General features: G+C 40.9%; 1 protein-coding gene and 1 long non-coding RNA gene across 2 annotated transcripts in view; both read left to right on the forward strand.

Moving 5' to 3' along the window:
• LOC307018147 (uncharacterized protein) overlaps nt 1–24,207 on the forward strand; it is a 460,756-nt gene that overhangs the window by 364,078 nt on the left and 72,471 nt on the right. The gene's annotated exons all lie outside the window — the stretch shown is intronic.
• LOC307019581 lies at nt 12,828–17,361 on the forward strand. The gene is made up of 2 exons (XR_013802698.1): nt 12,828–13,670; nt 17,139–17,361. It is a non-coding gene; the product is annotated as an uncharacterized lncRNA (long non-coding RNA).

Below are 24,207 nucleotides of genomic sequence, written 5' to 3' on the forward strand. Positions count from 1 at the left end.
AACTGATTGCATTTTATTCACATCTGGGCGGGATTTGACACTCATGGAAGCACGGCATTCGTTTGTGTCGGGCTGCCCTTAAAGGCAATGTGAGCGTCCATTCCCATTGGATAACGGAGAATTGTACACCCGGAAGTAAGTATTCCCCTTACTGTCGATTGATTTTACAGTGATATCTGCACCAGAGTCCTGCATCGGGTCGGGTACCCGCGGGTACCCGACCCGATGCAGGATCGCGGGTGGTATTTTTTCAAACGCTTTTTTCCGGGTTCGGTTCTGGGTAAAACAAAGATGATGCGGGTCGGGTCGCGGGTGTTGCATAATAAATATATTTAAATAATAATAATTGAGTTTAATGTTTAAATCCTCAGACCTCTCCCCCACGGGACCGAGCATAATCATAACCTCTGCAGCGCATCTATCTGCTGCTGAGCGCGCCACATTCGAAATGGCTGAGGTGAAGCTCTCTAGCGGAGAATACAGCATTTTCACTAACACTTCCTAAAGAGTGAAATCCAACGTCTGGGAAGCTTTTGGTGTCACCCTAGATGGAGGAAATAACCAACATCCCACGCTTTTTGAGACAAATATGCAACTGTGTGTGTTAATAATTGCATGTTTTCACTGCTCATATATATATGCGGGTTCGGGTCGGGTTGCGGATCCTGTGCCGACGGGTCGGGTCGGGTTGCGGAACTAATTGGCAATATGTGCGGGTAGCGGGGCGGGTTCGGTATTAAACGTTGCGGGTGCGGGGCGGGAGCGGGTCTTGAAAATCAGACCCGTGCAGGACTCTGATCTGCACTACTCATCGATTAAAAAACACCAGATTATCCTTGTTCATTACACAACATTGATTGGTTTAAATTGTGTGCAATGCTTTTGTATTTTTCCCCTTCGATTCGGAGAAACAAATATTTTTTCGGGGTAAAGGATGGCAGAAGACACTACACTACCAATAATCCCCAGCTATCGTTTAGGACTACATCATGTGCTCTGTTTGACAAACCCCGTGATTGGTTCTCAAGCTCTGTGATTGGTTGACCTCCAACTGCATTCCATATGAAAAAAGACGTTTCGTAAAAGATAAAATCATAATTTATTCAGCAGTGCTTGCTTTACTCTTTGAAATTCATCACATGAATGCATTGTAATTAGGGCTGGGACTTTAACGCGTTAATTAAGATTAATTAATTACACAAAAATTAACGCGTTAAAAAAATTAAGGCATTTTAATCGCACTTATTTTTGCACCGCGGAACGTTTCTCACTGGATGAGTTTCAGGGGTACCGATTATACTGGAGCACCAACTAACGTTCATGACTTCAGACAAAAACAAACCACAGTGAACAATAGTCAAACATGAACGAAGAAGCTGATGAGACCGCTTTGGTTGGCCCCGTGGATGGGATATTTTGTTTTAAAAAACGGACGGATGGAAGCGTCAATAAGAGCACGGTTGTTTGCAAATTATGCAAAAAGGAATTCGCATATCACCGCAGCACATCAAGCCTCAAGTATCACCTCAATGCAAAACATATAGCAGCTAGCGTGGAAGCTAGCGTGGACGTTAGCCCGACTCGGAGTACAAGGACCCACACCCAAACAGTGGCCTATGCAAAAGAGAGATTTTATTTTTCATCAGGATATTGGAAGAATAGGAGGGATTGAGGTCAATCACTGGCACATTTTTATTTTATTTTAAATGGTACACTTTATGTTGAACTATTTATTACGTTGTTGGTGCAACTGGCACTTTATGTTGAACTGTTTATTGTTTTGGCCAAGGTTATTGAGAGAGTTGGACTGAAATTGATTAGATTTTTTAAATCAACTGTTGGTAAATCAACCAAGTCTGTTATGGCCTCTGAAGCAACAGAGAGATGTTTTCTAATAGTCAGGGTTTCCAATGTTCTGAATGTACTTGAAAGTATTGTGTTTTACTTAAAAAACAAAGTGTGATAGTTTACAGAAGGTCTACCTAGGCTACCTGAATCTCTGAAATGTACTATATTCCTAAATATGCTATTGCTACAGTTTATGTCTTGGTTAAGTACCACCTTGAAAAAAATAAACAATGTTTTGTTGCTTAAGCTTATGTATTCAGTCATTATTCAATGGTATACTAAAATACATGGGGAAAAAATTGCTTCTCACTGTTCTCAGGTCAAATATTTATATGTGATTAAAAATGCGATTAATTTCGATTAATTAATTACAAAGCCTCTAATTAATTAGATTAATTTTTTTAATCGAGTCCCGGCCCTAATTGTAATAAATGGTTCGGCTGCATTAAATATATTACACATCTGTCATAGTTCTTTATTTTTATTTATCTACAAAGATCGGGCTCAGAATAGACCGGAAACTATTCTTTACCGTTCAGTTTGAATTTCACAATAAAGTTAGTAGTAATATTTTGTTTTGATATTATTGTTTTTTATTAACTACTAGACCGCTGGGTCATGTTAAGACCATCTTTTCTGTGTTGCTTTTTTTTTTTCCATCGCTTTTGTGTTACAAATATCGAAACAATAACTAAATATATCCGTCGTAAACTAAACCAGAAACAGCAGTATATTTTATTTTGTTAACACTGTAAACTTGACAGCTTTTTAACCCAAACCACCTACTGGTTAAAGCACGTTATTACACGTTTAGAGTAATGCAATGCAGGTAGATTGTGTTGCTTTTTAATGACTGTTTAAAATGCCTTTTTTTTTATGTCTTTTATTATTATTAACTACTTGTTGCTAGGGACGCTGCTATGTTGTGTAACTGTTTAATGGTGTTATCTTTATTGCTACCCCCTTCCCCGTCAATGTATAGTGTTGTTCCACAGCGCAAACATATTAGTTTAACAACATCCGCATCTAAAATTGTGGCATACATAGCCTACGTTATTTTCCCCTGTGCAATTCTCTATTTACTCAACAATAACGCATAATTATCCTTGTGTTTATTTATTTGTTTGATTAAGAAACACAAGTTGGAGTCCGTCAGGACCGAGGGTCTGAGCAGCTAATTTGCTTTAGAGAATATTACACCCGGAAGTAAGTATTCTCTCCACTTCGCTTGACAAACCCTGTGATAGTCCTCAAGCTCCGTGATTGGAGAGTGTGCTCCGAGGGTTACGCCGAGCGTCGAACAGCACTTGAAATGGGATGGAACCACGGCAGACTGTCCAAAACTGGATTTGAACGGGTCCACCCCGTCCCCCCCTCCCCGTCCCCAGAACTACACATGCTGGCTATTGTGTTTCGCAACATGTTCTCTATCAATGGCACGTCTCTACTGGGAGTTGTTGTTTTAAAAGATGTTTTCGTATTTCCCATAATAAGAAGTTGCCAGTATTAAACTGTGTACATCCCTGGAGGTTTAGGGGATAGGAAACACTCAAATTTAAAACATATAATTAATAAATGGGGGAAAATTGCTTGTGCCCATAATGGGCAGCATTAATATACTGTATATACCCACATGCCAGCTAAGGTCAGAAGAGCTTTATTTAACAGCTGGTCTTATGTCTGTGACCCCTCCTGTTGTTAATTGATAAGCAGTACAGTCTTTAATTAACTATTAGTAGAGAATAACAAGTCATGAATATACTTTATAGGGATCCTATTAATATCTAATAATGAAATTCAATAACATGCTTTAACCACTAGGTGTCCCTGTATATCAGCTGTGCACCTTTATGGTGTAAATACAGCCTATCTACCAATTGGATCAAATATAAAAGTCAGCCGAATTAGTGTTGATACTGCAAGGAGACGTATTGTGTGAAAAGAAATGTAAGATGTTGTTTAATTGCTGATTTATTTATGATCCACGTCACGTTTTCAGTGTTGGCGGCAGTTCCTCATGTTTGTCTAGAAGTCTTTTCATCAGGGCTCTATAAATACAGAACTACGGCAGAATATTTAATGCAGCCGAACCGTGTATTACAATGCCGTTATGTGATGACTTTCAAAGAGAAAAGCAAGCACACTCGGAATAAAGTTTTTTTTTTCTGTTTCCGGTATTTGTTAATGACGATGTGATGCGAGATGTGAGACTGGAATTGCACAGGGGAAAATAACGTATCTATGCCACAATTTTAGATGCAGATTTTGTTAAACTAATACGTTTGCGCTGTGGACCAACACTATACATTGACGGGGAAGGGGGTAGCAATAAAGATAACACCATTAAACAGTTACACAACATAACAGAAATAATATCAATAGCAGCGTCCCTAGCAACCACCTTGGTAACAATTAAAACGTTCTATGGACGCAATTTCCTGAAGTAATCTTCGTAATAACTAGCAAACTAAAGATCATGTACATGCACTGCACACATAATCTGAAATAACAACTCATATTTCTCGCATCAAATGACATCAAAACGCATTTTAATGTCCAAACTAACTTTAAAATAGGCATTTTCCACCGAGAATAAAACGAAGTTCGGCCATGTTTTTTTTTTTTCTGCAGGGAGAGATCTGAAGATCACGTGACATAGACGCCAGCCATTGGAATGAATAGAATGCAGTTGGAGGTCAACCAATCACAGAGCTTGAGAACTAATCACGGGGTTTGTCAAACAGAGCACATGATGTAGTCCTAAACGATAGCTGGGGATTCTGGGTAGTGTAGTGTCTTCTGCCATCCTTTACTCCGAAAAAATATTTGTTTCTCCGAATCGAAGGGGAAAAATACAAAAGCATTGCACACAATTTAAACTAATCAATGTTGTGTAATTAACAAGGATAATCTGGTGTTTTTTAGTCGATGAGTAGTGCAGATATCACTGTAAAATCAATCAACAGTAAGGGGAATACTTACTTCCGGGTGTAAAATCCTCCGTTCTAACCACAAACACGTTCAAAAAAACATTGAACTGCAGACGAGGAAACCGTCTTTTCCAGGTTTTAGAACTCATTCCTGCACAAATCTATAGCAATCCAATGTCTCTCCCACAGACACGCTGCTGAGTCCCTCCTGTGCTCCAGAGCTGTTCCTAACTATTATCGACCAACTAACTAACCCCAAACAAAGCCGGAATCTTGTTCTGTTGTTGTCTTCAATAACCAACAGAAAAGCCTCTTTATACTCCCATCTTCTGAGGATGTGAAGTGGATTCAGGTGTTAAGATTTAAAAATACTCCAGCATCATCCACAGCTCTGTCAGTTTATGCTAGTTTACAGAAGGGATACCTTAGCTTCTTTAAAGAGCAACTTCCAGGTTAAAGACACCTGTGAATAAATGTGTAGGAAAATGATGAATACACTAGATTTTCAAAAAAATATACAGAAATATACACGACGGTGTCGTTTTTGTAAGGAATGTTCACTTCCGCATAAAAAAGCCTCGGCACGTGACCTCCCGCGTGTGACGTAACACGGGGGACACAAGGGGGAGAGCGGCCGGTGTAACGTATTAATAAACATGGATCCCAATGCTAGTTTCGACACAGAAGACACAGAAGAAGTTGAACATGAATATTCGAATGCATATGACGGATGTTAGAAATTAAAATCAATGTTTTGATGGTATAATGTAGCTTAAACATACCGTCAGTTTAAACGCTCTTTTATACTGAAAAACCAGAAATTCTTGTGCACAAACAGTTAAGCTTTTATTCTGAAAATCCTTCATCTACGGTTAGCATGTAGCATGTGGCTAATATACGATTTCCTAAAGAGGTGAATTGAGAAGCGAAATGACTTGGTGTGGTGAAAACCGAAACCTACTGATTTAACACTACAACGATAGATGTCGAGATACTACCATGTTGAATATTAAATGAAAGTACAGTTTATTTGAATACATTATTGTTTACAGACGAGAGTAGCATGTGGCAACATCCGGAATGACCGGAAACCAAACGAGCCGAGAAGTATTGTTTAGAGTATTGATTACAGCGTTTAGAATGTGTTAAATGAAAAGTGATGAAAGAGAATATGAGGAGAAACGGCGTGTTAAGCATATATTGAATGTGAAAAAAAACCTATCCTCTGTTTAAATGCAATAACGGACATTGGAGACGAGGTGTGCCGGCTGGCGGGGAGGAGCCAGCAGAGGATATATATAGCAGCGCCGGAGGAGAGATCCGCTGTCTTCTTCTTGCTCAGGAGAACCAGATCACAGCTGTTTTCTGCCGGAACAATATTCTGTCTGTAACACTACCGCGCCTTTTTTAATTAAAGTATCCCATTTGAATCTTTTCAGAGACTCCATTTAGTCTCATTTTAAAGCTTCTCTCCTGGACGCGAGAATAAAGAACATATTTAACACGGACCACAACCTTATAATTATGAGCCTGCTAGGCGTCCAAGAGACCAGGAGCAGCCAAGGATTAGAAGAAATAACGGCCATCGGAGAGAAATTGAGCTGTGGTGTGAGGAGAACCAGTGGAGAACTGGGCAGCTATCTTTGTGAGTGACCGGCGTTCAGAATGTTAGCTAACGTCACATCATATTGTAAAGTTAGCTATCATATATCAGGCTATAACTAAAGTAGCATTGATAATATAGTAACGTTACTGGCAGGACTGTTGATACTGATCCATAACAGAAACTAATGCGCAAGTATCAGCCGTATCTCCCGTTACCTAATGCAACTCTACACTACGGTGCTGTGTACCGGAGGAGAGACGCGAGATACGGCTGATACTTGACGATCTGGCGGAGAAAGGTTGTGGAGCCTCCGTTGATATGCCGTTGTAAATGGCTTGATGGAAAGCAGGTGTGTAGTCGGGGAGGGTGCACAGTTGATTGCAGCAGGTGAGTGGAGGTTGAGCCGGGAGCCAGGAGTGACAGCCGCCACGCCCACACAAACAACAGAGACAGGGGGAAACAAACAAACACAAAGGAGATGGCTGGAGCAGTACAGCCACCACAGCGTTATGGAACTCCACACTATGTCTTACGGTGCCGTGTACCGGAGGGGAGAGAGAGAGAGCAGCGAATGGGGGGGGGGGGGAGAGAGAAGTAATACGGTTTCCTAATAAAGCTGTGGAGAGTATGTGCTGCAGGGAGGTGGATGCACAACGCACCCAGGAACGAACGCTAGCTCCGGTCCTTTTTACTGTGGACTCAATGTCCTGACAGGCTGGTATTTGTGCAACCTGCACAAACACAATACTGCACCATGATTACAAATGGTGAAATACAATGTAAAACTACCGGAAAATACCAGCTCCTTAAAACACAACCGCTCTACTCAACGCAACTCTACTATACCCGCGGTCAGAGAGCGGAGATGTGTCCCCTGTGTGATGTAATATGACGCGTTTGACGTATGACCTTAAAAAAGGCGTTTTTAAGAGCAGAGCTCAAAATAGCTCCTTTCCTTCTGAATTCCTGCACTTATGTCTCGTAAAACATATCAAATCCTGCATTCACTTTTTTAATTGTAATTTTCAATCAAGTTTAAGCATAAATGTAGAAAAAATAAAAACCTGCAAGATGCTCTTTAAGAAAGATACTTCATGCATCAGGAAATGGCAGTGGGCAGATCACAGCAGTAAAGTTGAAGGCCACTAAATCAAAAACAATGAGCTATAAAAGTCTCTGCAAGGGCCTCAAGGGATAACATACACATAATTAAAAAGCACTAAAACAGTGTGGTGGTTAACATTTATCTTGGATAGACAATAAAAACACACCTGATAAAAGAACGCCATGGATATGTGTTTGTTCAAGCTCTATAGATTTACAACACATAACATAAAATAGATAAATCCAACACAACATGCGTCAGGGCACTGTGTTTGTGGAGGTGTAACACTCGCCTTCAAGTCCCCCCCCCAGGGTCACTACGATAGCTTTGTCAGCACCGTTGCCATCGTTTGTTCTGTTCCTCCTCCGAGCATGATCAGCTTCTATAGGACGCATACATGCCAACCTTTCCAAATCCAGAAATAAATATCCCAAAGTCTCCACATGTTATTATATTTTTAATGTCTTGCTGGTCCTCTTTCAGTTGAGACAGTGTAGATGAAGGATGTGTCAGGATGTAGAACTCTTGTGTGAACATTGGATGAACAAGCCAGGTTCCTATTCTTGTTTCATGTTGTTGACATATTAGAGTCAAAGATTTGCACCATAGACTGTATATATAAAGGTTTGCACAGAGCGAAATATCTTTGTGTTGCGCCATAAATCAGAAAATACTGCATTAAAAAAGTAATTTCCTGCATTTTTCTACTGATAAAGCGTGATATAAATAATGTACAGGCTTTCAGATTGCTGTAGTTCACTAAACAGAGACATTAACGCCATTTTCGGTGTTGAAAATGTCAGAAAAAGTATCCCCAAATCTCAAAATGGTATTATATTTTGTGTGTGTTTGTGGTCCTCTTTCAGTTGAGACACTGTAGGTCAGTGAACACCAACTGGCGGCCCGCGGGCAACATCCGGCCTGCCAGACATTCTCATCCGGCACGCACGACGGGGGTGACTGTGGCGTTGGCGGAGTGGTTAGTGCGTTCGCCCCCCACCCATTTTTTACAACGTCTCGTGAGTAAGGTGCAGTACCGGAGTCCAACAGAGAGGGAGCAGGTGCGGGACAGTAGACTGCCTACTGCGAAACCTTCCCTGCCTTGAAGAAGAAGTGATCCTTCGTTGTGAAGAGTCTGCACCACAGCATCAGCCCCGCTGCGACAGAGTCCAACAGAGAGGCTGGAGCTGCGGGACAGTAGCCTAGAAGCAGGGTTGGGTTGTAACGGAACACATGTAACGGAATACATGTAACGGCGTTACGTAATCAGAATACAAAAATCAAGTAGGCTAACTGTATTCAGCTGGAGTTACATTTGAAAAACGAGTAATCTGATTTCAGTTACTTTCATAAACCTGAAGTGAATACATTTTGGAATTATTGGTGGAAAAGTCTCCTCACAAAATGTAATATTCATTACCGGCAGAACTGTGTGCACACTGCACAGCGCTGCAGCATGTCTGTGAGCGAGAGAGAGATGCAGCGTGTCTGTCAGGCCCCGCCCCCGCACGCAGATGAGAGAGAGATCTCTTTTAAAATATATTGAAAGTTAGAAACGGAGATGGTTATATAAAATGTGTAAGATAACGTTTATGTAGCATTTATTTATTGTCGAAATGATGACATTTCATAACAGGATCAAATCAAAGTGAATGGCCTGCTGCTGCTGAATATGGGGCAAGTGACTGGAAACAGTTTTAAAAGTTATTACATCGTTTCAGATAATAAATAATAATGATAATTCATTCTATTTAGGGGCGCCTTTCAAAGCACCCAAGGACACCTTACAATTCATAACTTATTCTAAGGAAAGGTTTTAAGACAGTATAGAATGCAGTCCGGGTGATGTTTTTTATGTGGGGTGCAGATGAGAGGGAGCTGTCCAGAATGAAACCAAGATGTTGAGTTTGAGTTCTTGATAAGCTATTAAAACAGTAAAATAAGTGTCTCCTGTTCACCAAAACATACCCATCTGTTATGGAAAAAGAAAGTATGCCAAAAGTATTCTAAAAGTAATCTGAATATGTTTTTTCTTTTTTAAGACACGTAACTGTAACTGTATTCTGATTACTTTCAGAGAATATATTTAGTATTCAGTAACTGATTACATTTACAAAATGTAATCCCTCCCCGGTCAACAACTTCAAAATTCTGGGCTATATAAAAATTGCTGGCCCGCGATAGTGTCTATTGGATAAATGTTGGCCCTTGGACAAATGTAGTTGGTGATCCCTGCTGTAGGTGAAGGATGCTTCAGGAAAAGACCAAACACTGGATGTCTTTTGCCAACATGTGTTTTCGAGACACTGATACTAACGGGGAAATCCTGCAGTACTCAAATGCCTCGTCTCTGTTCCCTAAACTCATTTGGGAGTGATTACCCATCAGCCCTGGGGGTGCAGAGGAAAGGCAGCGTTACCCCCGGTCTGCACGTTGTTTCTCTTTCAGAATCACAGAGGACTGTTTATACGATGCGATCACAGAAACGCTGCAAACGGTGTCCGCCATAAGTCGAGTCCAGTGTCTATGAAGAGTCATTTTTATTTGTTATAGTTTGGGAAGATTGAAAATCGGTAGGGAAAGCCAGCTGAGTCGGTAGGCGGTAGAAACATGTAAAAAGCGGTAGACTACTGCCCAAATCGGTAGGGTTGGCAGGTATGAGGACGGCCCTGCTAGCATGTTGAGAGCTGTGTGTAAGCATTCCCAGCCCAGACTATCAATCATAGATTCATTCTGATTGTCCTATATTGCTTCTTGAATATGCTAACTAGAAGTACCATCTCAAGGTAGTAGGCCAATAAGAGTTACGAGGTCACAGGGACATTGGCATTTAACCCTCTGGAGTCGGTGGGGGTGCGCATCATTTACGTAATTAATCATTATATTTTCGATTATAAGGAGTAGAAATATTATTCAGATATCCGCGGAATCGCTGGAAGTGTAGCTTTCCAGTGGTACCTCCTGTGAGAATGTAACCAGGGCACAGCAGCCAATATGGCCGCTCAAAGCAGCTTGACTCTGCGTTACACTGTATGGGATTGGTGGATTTGTGTGTCCGTCAAGGAAATCTCTGCCGGCAACCATGTTGGTCTGAAATGACCAATGGACATCGAGAAATCACTAAGGACCTACCCACCAAAAACATAAACCACGTGTCACCCATCAGTTTTCATCTGTGAGGAGAGAGAGCAGCAGAGAAGACAACAATACAAAGACAACAACAAGGATCCATTTGGACATGGGTAAGTGTAAATATTACAGTAATAGTGTACTGGCAATGTGTGGGGAATCCCGCGAAAATGAACATTAGGTTTATTGATATATTTTTATCGATAGTCATGAACTTTTTCTTGGGACAAAATAGACTCTCCATCAGCATAGGTTTACTCTGTGTTAACGTGTTTTATGTGTAAACGTTATTTGTGTGTAAAAGTGAGATTACATGTGTAATGGCTATAGACGATGTTTTTGCCATAGATTATTTTATCATACTGTTCTGTACAGATGAGACCGTCATAGATATATGTGTGCCTGTGATTATTTTATCATACTGTTCTGTACAGAGGAGACTTTATTTATTTATATGTGTGCCTGCGATTATTTTTTATCATATTGTTCTGTGCAGATGAGACTTTGTCATAGATTTATTTATATGTGTGCCTGTGATTATTTTACCATCCTGTACAGATGAGACTTTGTTATCAGATGTTTATATATATGTGTGTCTGATTTTATACTGAATGTAAAGTAACTGGAAATACCTGTGTGTGTGTGTGTGTGTGTGTGTGTGTGTGTGTGTGTGTGTGTGTGTGTGTGTGTGTGTGTGTGTGTGTGTGTGTGTGTGTGTGTGTGTGTGTGTGTGTGTGTGTGTGTGTGTGTGTGTGTGTGTGTGTGTGTGTGTGTGTGTGTGTGTGTGTGTGTGTGTGTGTGTGTGTGTGTGTGTGTGTGTGTGAGTGAGTCCTGTCCAGCCTCCCAAACTTTCTTTTCATGTGTGCATTGTTATTTGTGCTTGAGCAACATTTTAATTGAACTTTATTTCAATGAAATTAGTAGTAATTATTGTCCTACATTTTAATTTGTTTTACAGAGATGTTTCACAGCTGACTGGGCCTAGTGGCCCACAGGCGGCGTTTATCCAGCAGCCAGAACATCCATCTGTGCCTGCCCCCAGGTCAAGATCTACCGTGGCTCAAGGGCCTTCACGTGAACAGAGCCATCAGTACCAAGGACCAATAAAAGCCTTGAACCTTGAGTAGAATTACAAAGTAACAATAAATTGCATGTTTTACATGCTGCTCTAACAAAAACATTTACAAACTTGTGATCAATAAAGTATATCTTATCTTATCTTAAGATGATCGATGGTATGGAAGCAAACAAGAGACAGAAATATTTTAATTTTATCAGGCACCGAATTTATAGCATTGAAAATAATTACTTGTATCTGAATTTTTTTGCTCCGAATTTACCTATATGGAATAAAAACGTAAACATTTGAATAGTCAAATTCAGATCCCAAAAATTCAAGTGAAAAACTATTCAAATGCACAATTTCGGTGTAAAAAATTTGACGTCAAAAGTGTCGGTGTATAAAATTTGACGTCAAAAATGTCGATGCAGCATCATCCGGGCTACTTAGACAGGATAAGCAATCAAGCCTGAATGCAATCAAACCGACTTTTGGCCTATCAGAGCCAAGAGGCGAACTCCGGGACAGTGCGGTGAAGCCCAATGCTGCAAACTGTAGGCGATGGATGCAGATGGGAGCAATTCCCGTAGACCCCATGTTAAAATGTCCGACTTAACATCAGAAAATGAACATGTTTCTAGCCTGGATCCACACAAATATATTCTGTATATAGTTAGATTCCCCCTTCATGACAACAGGACTGCTGCTCCTAGCTCCTGTCTCACTGCTAGCTCCGTGAGCTCCATTGGCTCCGTGATGTTACAGGGGCTCAGTTCATGAGGAGAACACTCGGCCGTGTTTGTTGTGTTGGTTCCTGGTGGACTATTCGTCATGCAAATATAGGATTTATCTGCGGCAGACCTTCCATGAATGCAGTTTCTTCGGTAAGTCAACCCTGCATACTTTATGTTATGTTACTGGTGTTTTTATTAAGCTAACGTTAATGAATGTTTAGAGTTGGGTTAGCATTTGAGCAATCGGTAGCTCCATCTGTGCTAACAATGTTATGCGTAGCATCCAAGTTAAACGTAATAGAGAAGTATAAAACATCAAGTGGGATGCTACTGTATACCAAAAGGCTTCTGTGCGAGGTTGGTAAAATAAGGTCATCCTTGTACGTTAGATAGTTAGTTTGCTAGTTAGGTTACTGTTTGCATTGTGAAGGTTCATTTAAATTTGCTATGCTCTACTATAGCATAAAATAGACTAGCTAACGTCATCGTATTGTTGAAGAGAGGCTTAGTGTATATTAAATCAACCTCACAATGAAATGTGTGTATCTTTTAAAATATGAACGTCACATTTCAAGACAGTCCAGAAATAACGCTCCCTTAGATATTGTAATATGGTTTGTTGAACTGGAGTTATTTATTGCAGCTAACCGCCTATCCGACGAACGACCCAAACATTGTTGTTTTTAATATTATTACCAATGCCTCTTTTCATTTTATTATCATCACACTTGAGAAACAGCCTTATTGTGGCTGTAGAATGGAATATGTAACTTAATGCCTGCATTTAAGGACGATGAATAGCGTAGTCAATGCTTTAGTGACAAGGAAATTATTTGTTTAACTTCAGTGAAAATTAAGCTTATCCATTGCATTGCATTTGTTAAATAGGTTTGTGTCTTACCCGTACGTGTGATACATATGAATAGGGCATATGAAAACAAATTAATTTGACTGACTCGTGAAAAACTCATCCAAAGTAACAGTAAAATAAAAAGGACCTACACAATAATACTCAATCAAACTGATACAGTATAAGGACTGTGATATCCAGCAATTTATTAAGTATAACAATAAGATGATGACCTGTTTTTAAAAGAAGATAAAAAGTTGTTTGCATGTAAAGAAGTCTGTAACCCACGCATGTAACTTTACATCTGTTTGTTCAAAGTCTCCTTAAGGTGATCTAGACTGGCTGGACCAGAGGAGGAGAGACAGATCTGGACTCCTAACAGCAGAGAACTTCAGCACGGATTCCAAGGTACATATACCTTTTTCATAATTTACAAAGAATGCATAAAGTTATTGGATTTAAAAAATAAAGTAATGACTCAAATACACTGATATACAGTACATGCCATGAAACATGGCTAAATACTAGATCACCTACACATCAGTGATGTTGAGTGTACTTTCTTAGCAAAAGGTTACATTTACATTTTACCAAGCAACATAACTTTTTTGCTCAACTTTCACATTTCAATGTATTTAAGGCAAATATTATTGAACATAGTGTAACGACTGAATGAACACAAGTAGAGGACTCAATAGCATGACTCAGAGACAGAGGCTTAGGATGCAAAAAAGGTCTTTATAGCCAAGGTTCGGTACACAGGAGATCAATCAATAAGGCTACCAAAACAGACGAGGAGTAGACAGGGACTGGGTCAGGACACGAAGCTGGGTCAGATATACGTGGAATCAGATACTAGGAAAAACACTGCTGGAACGCTAGGAATAACAAAGACGAACTGGCACTGAAGGGAATGTGGATGCAGACAGAAGTAGACAGGGGGAGAGATGATAATGGGGCACAGGTGATGCTAATTAGGGATGGGAAGCAGGTGGAGTTCAATCAAGGGCAGGAAAGCTGAGACTGAAATGAGAGAAACAAAAATGAAAACAGGAACAATAACAACAACATCAACATACTGGCTAGGGGGAGTCGAGTGGACGTCGAGGAAGATGGCTGCTTAAGTTCGTGGCTCCGGCGCCATCACCATTTATTTTGCTTAAATATCCCATTATCAGTGATACTTTTTATCTCAACCACGAGTGATTAGTCCCAATAGTCATCTGTTACATTTAAACATGCCGAATACTAAAAAAACACAGAAAACCGTAGTTAATGCAACTCAACAACACCTGGTTCTCAAGGCTAATGCTAACCCGAAGCCTGCGAATGTCTCAACGGACATGTCGGTGTTGAACTCAGCTGCTACTGAGCCTACCAACACCGCGATTCTCGAGCTTCTTCAAAAGCTATCTGAGGACCAAACAAAGCACTTTCCTGACCTTCGGAAAGAACTATAGGAAACGCGGAGAGCCGTTGTTGCTGTTGAGGAGAAGCTAGCTGACGTACTTCCCCGAATTACGAGTGCTGAGGCCCGGCTGGATATGCTGGAAGGCACAAAAGGCTAGCGCCACAATTCTCCGCCAGCCCTGGCTTCGGAGGTAGAAATGCTGAATGCTAAGCCGGTGGAATACGAGGATAGGGATAGGCGGGTGAATCTACGCATCTATGGATTCCCGGAGCATTCTGAGGAGAAAGATGCTTTATCCTTCCTGAAGACAGCGCTGCCGGACATCCTTCGGACGGATTTTCCTGGGGAACTTGGAGCGTGCTTAAAGGTCTCTAGCCCCAATCAGGCCCGGGGCTCCACCGAGACCTTTCGTGGTGCGTTTCCTGAGATTCCAGCACATGAGAAACGTTGCGAGGGAAATCGGAGATGTCAGGTGGAAGACCCATAAAATAAGCTTCTACCAGGATTTCTCAAAGGCAACGCATGATCGGCGACGCTCCTTTTTGGAATGTAAACGGCTACTTCACTAGGCTAAGATCCCGTTTGGCATCGGATACCCGGCTGTGCTGTCCTTCATTGCACCCGGTGGGACTAACCACCGCTTTGACGTCTTTGGGGGTGGGGGGGGGGGGGGGGGAAGTGTGAAGTTTCAGTTACGCTGTCTGCCTAGACCAGGGGTCTGCAATTTTTTTGACCAAAAGAGCCATTTTGCTCCTTTTTCCAAAACAATTTTTTGTCTGGAGCCGCAAAACATATTTCATAGCTTGATAGCTAATAAAATTGTATTTATTGTTATATCAGACATAAACTACATTTTTTTGCATTTATTAGGCTATTTATTACATTATATAAAACTGTTAACCTCTAATAAGAAACAAAGAACTCCTATAAGGAGAATAACAAATAATACACAAGCCTACTTTAAAATAAATTAAACACAGCACTTGGGGAGTCCTCTGCACATTTGAAGGGAAAAAAATATTATTAAAATGGGCCCACTTTGAAATAAATAAACATATAGCTGCACCCTAAAAATAGTTAAAGGTAGGGTAGGTAAGAATGGAGAAACCAGCTCGAGTGCGCTAGAATTTGAAAATACACAACCGGAAAAAATATGCCTCTTCCTTCAGACTTCCTCACAGAGCCCCTCCTCCAACACACACGAACGCGCACATGACCAATGAGGGCACGAGATAAATGTGTGCACAGATGGAAGGCTGACAGGCTGACAGGCAGGTAGGCCATCCAGTTATTTTAGCCGGGCCGGCTCAGATGATTGGTCTTGCTTTTTACAGCGCTACGGCTTCCAGAGATTAATTTTTGTATGTATTTATTGTCAAAGCATTTAATATATTCATTGCTATCGGGATGTTAAGAGCATTCCATGGAATATAACAAAAAGTGTTTTCTGAAATAAATTACATACCCCATTGAATTATGACTGAAGATCGTCAGCTGTCTTCCTCTCCGTGTTGTTCCCGTTGTTTCTCGATACGTAAAGGCTGCAGTGCAGCACCTTTGACAACTTCTCTCTACATATCAAACATACCGGTAAATCAGCATCGTTTGCTGTGAAAGCATATAACTCTGTCCACACAGAATTAAATCCTGTGTTCCTCCGGTACTTTTCTTTGATTTATCCATAGTTCGCTCATCGAGCCGGGGGTCGGGTTATTCACCCGCAGGAAAAGGCGCTCGTGCGGGACCATAGCAGGATGTGACGCATATTTTAGTTGACCTAATTAAAACGCTTTTGTTTTTTATTTATGTGTCACAGTATCACCTAAAAATACAAGATACGAAACATTTTCAACCATGCAACAAAATATAAATAGTCCTACAAATACTTTTATTTTATTTCCTTCTTATTTTTTGTCAAAGCTCAAGGGAGCCAGAGCAGAGGGCTTAAAGGGCCCGTGGGCCGCGGGTTGCCGACCCCTGGCCTAGACCGTAGTTTTTGGACTGCCTTTTTTTTTCTACATTTATTTGTTTCATTCTTTTATTATGCACTGACCATATGTAGACCGGAAAGTCTTTCTCTTGTATTCCTAGCTAAGCATAATTTGTCCTGTGTTTATTGTTAGAAATTTAAATCAATGTTTTATGGCATAATTTAGTTTATACTGAAAAACCAGAAGTTCTCGCGCACAATGTCTGTTGTCAAGCTTTTATTCTGAAAATCCTTCATCTCCGGTTAGCATTTAGCATGTGGCTAATATTCCTTTTCCTATAGAGGTGAATTTAGAAGCCAAATGACAGTGTTGCACCGGAAATGATAACTGCCGTGAAGTATTTCCAGTATTATTAAAGTATTGAATTACAGCGTTTAAAATACAATAAATGAAAAGTCATGAAAGACAATATGAGGAGGAAAGGCGTGTTTAGTTATATATTGAATATACAATGTCGAAATCCTCTGTTTAAAGCAATATCGGACACAGAAGACCGAGGGGGGATGTCCCCTACGTCACCACAGCCCCCAGAGAGGAGGAGTGACCAGGGATGCAAGCGGGAAAGACGAATGTGTGGAGAGTCTCTGCTGCTCGGCCAACACTGCGAGAGGGAGCTTCTCCTGTTTCCTCTCTCTGAACCATCTTCTGCTTGTAACATTACCGCGCCATTTTAATTAAAGTACCCATTTGAACCTTCTCAGAGACTCCATTGGTCTCCTTACTTTTAAAGCTTTGAAAGATTATTTGAATTATTTGAAGTATTAAAGTAACGTGTTATGGCAGGAAAGTTAAATCTGGTATATTCATTTTAATGTCACCTTATATATATTCATGTGTGGTAAATTTGAAGGGACAAAGTATATTTTTCCTCCCCAATATATTGAGGTGAAGTCTTTGTGTTTAGAAAGGGATGTGAGCAGGGGACATCCTTGTTTGGGGATAGCTCCGAATGTTTCCCTCATAAAAGAAGAGGGTGCGTTACACATGCTTAGGGCAAATGTGTGTGTTTTCATTGCAGTAAATATATGTGCTGCGTGATTACTGTTCAACTATACCTCTGTTTTTATTCTTTCATGTGCGGGTACTAAATGGCTACAAACATTGTGGAGAAATTAGCTTAAACATGTTTTATTACTCTATATGAAATGGAAGCAGCTTTTATGACAGGGACGAGAGAGCTGGGGGAGGGGACATTCTTCTTAAGATTTTCAGCATGTCAATTATCAGGGAAATCTACTTGTTTTAAATAGATGTTTGTGGTTAATTACTTTGTATTAATAATAACAGTATGTGTAAAGGAAGCTGGAAATATGCAATGTGAAACCTTTTATTTGAAGTAAAGATGTGAACAATAGCTCAAATGGCTGGAAAGGCTGCAGGACAAATGAGTGTGTTCTCTATACTGGGCCTGTGTGAAGTTTGACTATTTGAAAAGCATCTCTAATACTCCTTAAGAGCATAGGTAATGTGTTCCTCGTTATTATTCATATGAAAGTAATTTACATTTATTACGTATATTTAGCCAACTATAACAACTATATCTTAAAACATACTTTTAACTTGTGTGTGGTAACCTGAGGGGGGGAAGATGGCCACAGAGACAAAGAGCCATAAAGGGGATGTGTGTGTGCTGGCTGCAAGATGTGAAATAAGATAAGAAAACTTGTTGTTTAGAGCAGGTTCGTACCAGACACCAAAAGGTATCTGGTTTTCGTCAAACTGAAAGAGACTTTTTGTTTCCGGGTTTCTTCTGCTATGTCGCGCTGATTGGGTACGACAGGCCATGTGTTGGTCTCTCCCAATAAGATGACCTCTGGGGGAAGTATTCACACACCTCCTCCTGTGTTTTTAGTATGAAAGCCTGTGTTTTCCTTTGGTTCGCTCTTCTTTTCTTCATACTGGCCAAGGTGGTAAGACCTCTCCCAGCGAGAGGACCAGAGCAGGGGCACCCGAAGGGGGTGCCCCTTTTGAATTGTTTTGTGATGTATTGTATGTTCTACCATTAAAGCAGATTATTGTTTAACCCTTATCCTGGCTGCTTTGAATTTTCCTTCTTTTAAAACAAACTCATAGAGGAACGGCGCGGAGCAGAGATTCTGCCCCAACAGCTTCCCTCCAGGACGCGAGCATAACGAACAAAGCTAATAGTATGTGTGGGCTGTGTGTGTGGTTGTCGCACTGGCGATGTGTTTGTGGGTGTCTATTAAGTATGGAAAGCCCAAAGTGCCATAATTGCGCATCCATGCTCGCGGGTGTATGGTTGGCGTGGTGGCCGTGCGCGGCCTGTGTTTGTGCCTATATACGCGGGATGGAGTTAAGAGTGTACGGACGCTGATGTGTATAGGCTTGGTGGGAGAGTGCTGGTGCGAGTGTATGCGTGTGGGTGTTGGGCAGGCTGTATGGCCATTAATGCCAGGGGACTCAATATCCCACATAAAAGGACCACTATTTTTGGATTTTTGCATAAGAGAAATATTGACTTTGCCATGATACAGGAATCACATTTACTCTGCAAGGATGCGGCCCGCTTTGCAAATAGGCTCTATCACCCTATTGTCTTTTCGTCTGCTCCTACGAAGACTAAAGGTGTGATGATAGTTTGTAGGCGCAAGCTGACATTTTATCTGATCGGCTCTTGGATGGACAAAGAGGGGAGACTGGCCATTGCTAAGGTTTGTCTGGACGGGCAGAATATAGCATTGATTTTTGCCTATGCTCCCAACACTTTTAAGGCTGGCTTTTATGACGAATTAACCAAAACTCTACGGGATCTCACAGGCTTTCGTCTGGTTATGGGCGCAGATTTCAATGCAGTATGGGATAGCAACATAGATAGAACGGGTGTGGCTGAGAGTAGAGACCAACGTCTCGCTTCTGATGCGTTACGCCGGTGGGCGGCCCAAAAAAATATGACATCTGGCGTGTGATGAATCCCTCCATAAAAGATTACTCTTTTTTCTCAGGTCGACATAAATCCTTTTCTAAGATAGATTTTCTCTTTGCGTCCAAAGATCTATTTCATAGTGTTCTGAAGGCTTTTTATATTGTAGTTACGTGGACTGATCACAAACCCATCTACTGTTCTGTCACACTTAGGGCTGTCCCCACTAGAGCTCCCAGATGGCGTTTTAACTCCTCACTGCTGCGTGACGAAACACACAAGTCTCAGTTGGAGACTAACCTCCGCAAGTTTTTGGGGTTCAACAAGGGGTCAGTGTCTGACCAGAGATTTTTGTGGGAGGCAATAAAGGGCTTTATTAGAAGCAACACTACTCCGTACGCATCCACCCGAAACAAGGAACGTGCAGCTAAATTGGAAGCATTAGAACTAAAGTATGCTGCTCTCGATGCTAACTTACAACACCATTCATAGCCGTGGGAACATGTTTCAAATTGGGGGTGCTGTGGGGATGACACCAGGGCTGGTTCTGACCAATGTGCTGCCCTATAGGCAAGATTTTAGCTGGCAATGAAAAACCTCCGCAAAAGACAAATACACTACAAAAAGAGAAACATATTGACATGGTGGACAGCTTATATAACAAGGCTTCAAATGTATTTAGTATTATAACATGTTTTAATTGGAGGGGTGGACTTCACATCCTCTAGGGGGGTCCAGGGGTACCCCCCGGGAAGATTTTTTAACATTTTAAAGTCAAATGCTTCAATCTGGTGCACTTTGAGCGCTCAATTACTAGAGACTGATCTAGAGGGTACAACTCTAAACACCCATATGAAAAAGATCGGTTTGCATTTTATTAATCAAATAAGTATGTGAACATTTCCAATAACCTACCATAGCCAATAACAAATAAATGTAACTTATTTTATTTGTGTTTATATTTTTTTATATTTTTAAATCTCTCCAGTTTTAAACAATATTTTTGGTTTACTGTCCTATAGTATACATTGGAATGATTTCAAACCTGTTTTTATTTATCCTAATAATTATAAAAGGTGTGCCTTGGAAATATTTGTTTACATAAATTGTGATCAAAACGTTTGAGACTCACTGAGATAACTTAGACTAAAGTGAACTATCCAAACCCTCAGAGTCCTTTACCTCACTGAGCCTCTCAGTCTGACAGGAGAGGACTCTCTCTCCACATTATTGTAGAAGCAGCTTCTTATATCCGTTAGCGCAGCAGAAGCTAACAACAATCCCCGCCGGTACCGCGGTATCCCCTCTCTCTATCTCTCTCACTTTGGCTGTGAGCTGCGGGCGCCTGCTAAGCCAACATCCCCCACTTTCATCACTACGGCGCCCATCGTACAGGGCAAATGGAAAATGTTACCGGGTTGAAAAGGGTGTTATCTTTACTTAATTATGAATGTTGTTACATCAAGGCTGAAAATTCGTTTTTTTTTTTATTATATCTTTTTGAAGTGCAGATCCCCTGTACTCCACCAGGGGGTGCTGCAGCACCCTCAGCACCCCTACTTCCCACGGCCCTGACACCATTACAGCGATTCTGTTGCTCTCCAAAAAGACCTGATCAAAAAAGAAATTAATTCTCTCCTCAGACGCCGTTCAGAAAACGTACTACTTCCACTCCGCCAGACCTAGCCACCTGCTGGCCTTGAGGCTTCGGACCAATGAAAATGTTGCTGATATTTTCAGTGTTAAATCTATAGATGGCACTGTTCTAACCGATCCCAAGAGCGTGAGCACCACCTTTGTTTCTTTCTACAAGGATCTGTACAGTTCGGAGAGTGGCTTTGTCCAATCTGAATGCGATGATTTTGAAATAATATCCAAATGGAGTCTCTTTCTGTCATTGACTCTGAAAATCTGAATGCCCCCATCACACACCACGAAATTGAGAAAGCAGTAATGGACATGCGTAAGGGCAGGTCACCAGGCCCAGATGGTATTCCACCCGAATTCTATCTCACCTTTTGGCCCTTGCTCGGCCCCTTGCTTGTAGAGATGATATTATTTTCTATTAAGAAGGGTTCATTTTTGAGAGACGTCAACACTGGCCTGTTATCCTTGCTTCTTAAAAAAGGCAAGGATCCTACAGTGTACTAGTTACAGGCCCCTCTCACTCTTAAACACTGACGTAAAGATCAATGCCAAAGTGCTGGCTAGTCGCCTTCAGTCTCAAATGACGAATCTAGTACATAGCGATCAGACAGGCTTTGTAAAATCCAGGCTTGCCGCTGACAATGTAAGGAGGCTATTACACATCATAGATGGGGCCCAACATTACCTTCCCCAGCTGCAGTTCTCTCACTTGATGTGGTGAAGGCCTTCGACCGCCTACACTCTTAGCCCGGCTTAGTTGACCTTACTAGAAATCCGCGTGGAAACCCGTTGCCTTAAACTACTTCAGTTTTTACACAAGCAAGAAACTTAACAGGTTAAGTTTTTACCCAAGCAAGAAACTTAAAAGGTTAAGCTTTTACACAAGCAATAAACTTAACAGGATATGTTTTTACACAAGCAAGAAACTTAACAGGTTAAGTTGTATACACGTAGAACTTTAAGTAGACTTATCTCAAAATCATTAGTTCACATAAATGTTGTCTTAGTTGTATGAAATAACTTGTTTTAAGTTAAATATAATAAATAACATTATTTATCACTGCTTAATATCATGTGTTAATGTAAGAAATGTCTTTTAATCAAATTAATTGTACCATTTTGATTTGGGGATTGTATTTATACATTGTTTCACCAAAATTGCATGGAAGGGAAAACATGAAACAACACATTTAAATATTCCAATGTTTTTATTGACAATAACCTCGTCAACCATAAGACAAGTAAAGACAGGAATTAGAACCCACAACATTTAACAATATGTGTGTGAAAATCACACACCTGACAGTGAAAGGTCAGCGAACAGTGCTGAACATTATGATGTCACTGGCAGCAGCTGAACAGCAGTAACAAGTACATTTATTTACATTGTAAGCTGGTTCTTCAATGTTTGCAACCTTGGCTTTAGTTCATCTTGGCCCAACGTGAGAAGAACCTTTTGGATGAATTGGAATGTGAGCATCATAGTCTTGGGGTAGATGCAGTGCGTATGTAAGACCAAACAGAATGCACATTGCTTTTGGCAGGTCTTGGATGTTGTCGATCACAACTTGTGCCTCAAGGATGATCTTCAGTAAGGCTGGACTGCAATGCAGGGAAGATGAGGGACCAACACCTTCATGCTCAACCAGGAGGATCCCAATGTCGCGGAACGAGTTCTCATCATCAGTGTCCTGAAACGACAGCAACATAAGAGCACAATCAGGACAGGAAATAACCATGAATAATGCAATATAGTCATAAGAGAGTAGGACACATGAGGGAAGGTGTGAGTTGGTTCTGCTGGAATAGAGCACAACAGATCTCTCAAAGAGGTTGGAAAGAGCTGTTGCTATTAGTGCTGACCGAGAAATCATATTTTCGTTGTCATCGCAATATGAACATGCGTGAAAAAAAATAGCAAAATAGCAATAAACAATTAATAAGAAATGATTTAATTTAGGGATGTTATGGAAACCCAATATTAAACGTAACCCACATTTGGTATACCAGCTAAGACAAAAGCTGTCTGTATGAACTGTTGAGCTCAGTTTGCCACGTATCTTAAAACCTTGCGTATTCTTGTGAATTCACTTGACTGAGACAAAGCCGACCCCCCCCCTGGTTGGGTAGCGGTACCTGCAGGCAGTGACCAGAGGAAGGAGGGCAGAATAAATTATACTGATGTCTGTGTTCTTCATTCTTTCAAAACTTGCCTCAGTATAATGCTGTCAGGAATATTCAGATTCTTTATTGACATTTTACATTTTTTTCCAGTGAGATATTAATGTATATAATGAATTATGCTGGTGTAACCGTTATACTGTTGCTGCTCTAGAATCACTACAGGTACAGCTGCTAGAAGAGGCGCTGCTTTGTCTCAGCCAGCAGCACACTTTATAAGATCTGCCACATTTAAAAACAAGTGGCAAACTAACCTACACAGTTAAGACTATCTAAGCAGCTTTAGTTTTGTCTTGTTTGTAACAATTTCACCAATATTTATCGGCCAGAACTAATCTTACTAGTGAGTGGGTGTGTTGTGAAAGTTGTGTCAACAGCTGCCCAACATTCCCTCTCTTCGATCGAAATATCTCAATGAGACGAGGACCGTGCCGATCCATGCTTTCAAAGAATTCCAGTTTGAGGTTCTTTCCCACAATCCTATTGAACTCCATGCACACCTGAAAAATACAATCCAGTATTACATTTCAAGACTAAATAATACTGTGGCTAGGGGTGCCAGCTTGAGGTGAGCAATCAATTGATCCCACTTACATAAGAAAAAACATTAGCATTACATCCATCTTGAACTTACCTGATCTTCTGTGAAAAGGGAAGGCCAGCGTTCCACCATCTCGCTTATGGCAGGTTCAGACTCCACCACCTCTTTTCTTCTCAATGCAAACGTCAGGTCCATATTCTGTTTCACAAGACTTCCATTTGGTGTTCTCTTCTGCATTTCATCTACCAAGTCTTTGTGGGCACTCTAGAGGGCTGCCTGATCAAATCCATCTG

This window comes from Notothenia rossii (genome assembly GCF_949606895.1).
Source record: "Notothenia rossii genome assembly, chromosome: 9".
Classification (NCBI taxonomy): Eukaryota; Metazoa; Chordata; class Actinopteri; order Perciformes; family Nototheniidae; genus Notothenia; species Notothenia rossii.